Source organism: Gallinula chloropus (assembly GCF_964237585.1).
Source record: "Gallinula chloropus genome assembly, chromosome: Z".
In the NCBI taxonomy this organism is placed as follows: Eukaryota; Metazoa; Chordata; class Aves; order Gruiformes; family Rallidae; genus Gallinula; species Gallinula chloropus.
Genome location: NC_140089.1, coordinates 80,409,174 through 80,412,272, shown reverse-complemented (window position 1 = coordinate 80,412,272; position 3,099 = coordinate 80,409,174).

The following is a 3,099-nucleotide window of genomic DNA, read 5'->3' as shown; positions in this document are numbered from 1 at the left end:
TTCTGCTGCCACAGGCTGTTTGGGTTGGCTGGGGAGCAGCCTGTGCCAACAGGCTGGGTGTGAGGGGTCTGGTGCTGCCTCCCAGACCCAGGTAATCTTTTGCAACCCACCGAACGGGCGTTTTGATCACACTGACTTTGACACACATTTTACCAGAGTTCTGTGGTAAACGTAATTTTATTTTAAATAATGTTAATTCAAATAAAATACTAAGCATCTGCCATGAGCATTATTAGTCTTTGTTGCACCCAAACATAGACGTGAACCCGTTTCAGTTCTGTGTCTATTGGATTATACGTGGCCAAGCTCTCTTGATCGCTTAGGCTGCTGTCACAACAAAGAGTTTTGCATATGTTCCTCAAGATGGGATGAAAACCACTCATACAGGTTGTCAGTGCTGTATCAAACAGCAGGAGGAGGGTGACACTTCTACAGTGCTCACTTAGCACACACTCACGCAGGGATCAAAGCAGCATCTAGGTATTAACCTCAGAAGGGGAAAGAAAAACATCACCATTGTTGATGAGAGCTTTGGTAGGTTCTGTTGCCTGCTCCAAGACCAGTTTTAGTATCTTCTGGGCGTGCAGCACTTGAACCCTGTCTGTAGGTTTGTTATTGCCAAGGACAGGGGGGTTCACAGCCAAGACTACTGCTTTTTTTCTTTCTTTTTTTTTTTTTTTAAACTTTATCCAAGTCTCACATTCACCAGGGAAAAAAAAATCAACAGACTGATAATAAAATCTTGTATTTACCATGAGAGAAACGAGCGGATGTGTTGCATGGCTCCAGTTTAAGAAAGATTATCAGCCTTGGAAAACCACACCAGACTTTGTTGTCTGGTGTATCTGTTGTTTCTCGGTGTCCCTGGCCATTCCTCCAGGGAGCACACCGTTCCTGCTCAGGAAGCTTGTGTTTGGGCTCAGAAAGGCCAGACAGGAATCGCAGGTGGCTGAAACTTGGTGGTTGCTGACTTAACTCCCCTCTCCTCTGCTCACGGGAATCTTTGGTCACTCGCCTGTCTTCTTAGAACCACCTCTGAAATCAGCAGTGCTGGGACATGGCACTTGTGATTCTGAGAGTGCTGCTTCCTTCTGGCCAGCTTGGGTATGAGACTGAAAGTGCCTGTGAAGGTGCTCTTCAAAACACCTGAAAGTACCATCTACGTATGCTCATCTCCCAACTGCTGGAGCACAGAGAGGGGAAGATTCCCCTTAGCGCCCTGTTCCTGGCTGGGGATCTGCTGTTCCTCAGCTCAGTGTTGCAGCTCCCCAAAGCCCTGGATTCTCTGTGGTTGCTGAGAAAGTGCTGGGGAAACTACTCACGTCCATTTCTGCTTTCAGAAGGTTCAGTGACTACCCAGCTGCTGCGTGTTCTCCCTCCCAGATGCAGAGAACGCTCTCCTTGGCCCTCGGAGGTGGAGCGAGGCTTTTCTAGGAGTTGCTTGTCTCAAAGCAGAGCTTGGTTTAATGACTGTGCTTCCCTCCATGCTTTAACAAGACACCAGGGGTGTCACTGCTCTGTAGCTCTCTGGCAGCTGTCAAGCCCCACTGCTCTGCTGTGCACAAAGACCAGAACACCAGTGCCACGAGGAGCCTTGTTTCTCTGGGTGAGGAAGGCTTCTGAAGGGAGCCGAGAGACCTGGTTCAGGTGAGACTTGCTGCTGGCCTGTAACCTGGGCCATCTTGAGAGACTCTGCTCCACAGAGTAAGCTGGCTTGATAGCAAGATGGAGACTAACCAACTGGTGCTAAATAAGCCCCCAGGGACAGGGCTCTGATGTAGGACTTCCCCTTTGTACCTCTGTTGCCCAGGGTGATGCTGTGTGACATTCCTGGGGGTGTTGGCACCAACTGTGCACCCCAGACAACTGTCACTGCAGTGACTGTGTTGGACTCCATACCTGGGCTCCCTGGGGTAGCTGCAGAAGCATGCACTGAGAGTCACAGCTGGTCAGACATGGTGTTCCCCTACCCTTGGCATTTCTGGCTATAGAGCAGGCTTTGACAGAGCTGCTACAGGCACTACTGAGGAGATGCTGCAAGGGACCAATGTGCTGCAGCAGCCCCAATTTCGGAGTGAAATCACATGCACAGCACGCTGTCAGCTGAGCATGTGTCAAGGTCACTTACAGTGCCAGCAGGAGGACTTGTTCTGTGGTTTGGAGGTGCTATGTGCAGCAGCAGAGCATCTGCAGGGCTCCAGCTGGTAACTCTGTAGCTCTTGGTTCAAACACCAGCCTCACACCACTGCATTGCCAGCAGCTCCTTGAATCCTGGTGCCTCTCACCAGACCCTCTTCTGATGTGAAAAATCAGTTCTGGATGGTGCCACTCTACAGCTGTGCTGCTGTGCAGAGATCAGACACTGTTCACAGAGGGTAAGCTGTTGGCCTCTCGCTGTTGGCTGCAGTATGAATCCCACACACTTACTAACACACCAAAGAAACCCGTTGCACAAAGTCCCTACTATACCACTTGTTACGTGTGACTTAAGCCACCTCTTTCAGGAGCTCAGGAGTGTTTGTCCCAAGCAAGGAACAAATGTGACAATAGCCTGCCTTCTTCTGAAAGCCACAGCACCTCTTGCCCTGCCTTGGCTTCCATTTACTTACGGTCTGGTTACAATAGTGTGCTGAACAAACTGTCTCCTTTCTCTTTCCTGGGCTCTGTTTGCAAACACTTTTGGGATAGCTGCTTTTGAGTGTTTCTGTTCAGATCTGACTCTGGCTTCAGAGTGTTTTGGGGTTTTTTTCCTTCTCCTTCCCCTGTTATTTCTTTGGCAACACAGAAGTGCCTTCAGCATGTCAGAAACTGCTGTGACTACAGTGGACAGGACTCCCTGCTGCGGTATTTAAAGGTTGCTAAATTGTTATTTTTAAGAAGGTGGCTTACTGGCATTAAGGAAATAATACAAAAGCTTGAGGAGCCAAGTAGTCATCTCTCCTTTACTCTGCTTTCTCTCCATCCTTGTCTAACACACACACACCAATCACAAATGTCAAACCAAAAAGATATCCCCAACCCACCCACACTCTGCAGCACCAAGTGCAGCAAAACACTGCCTGTTCCCACAGCTGTTGCTGTGCTTGTGCAAGCAAAGGG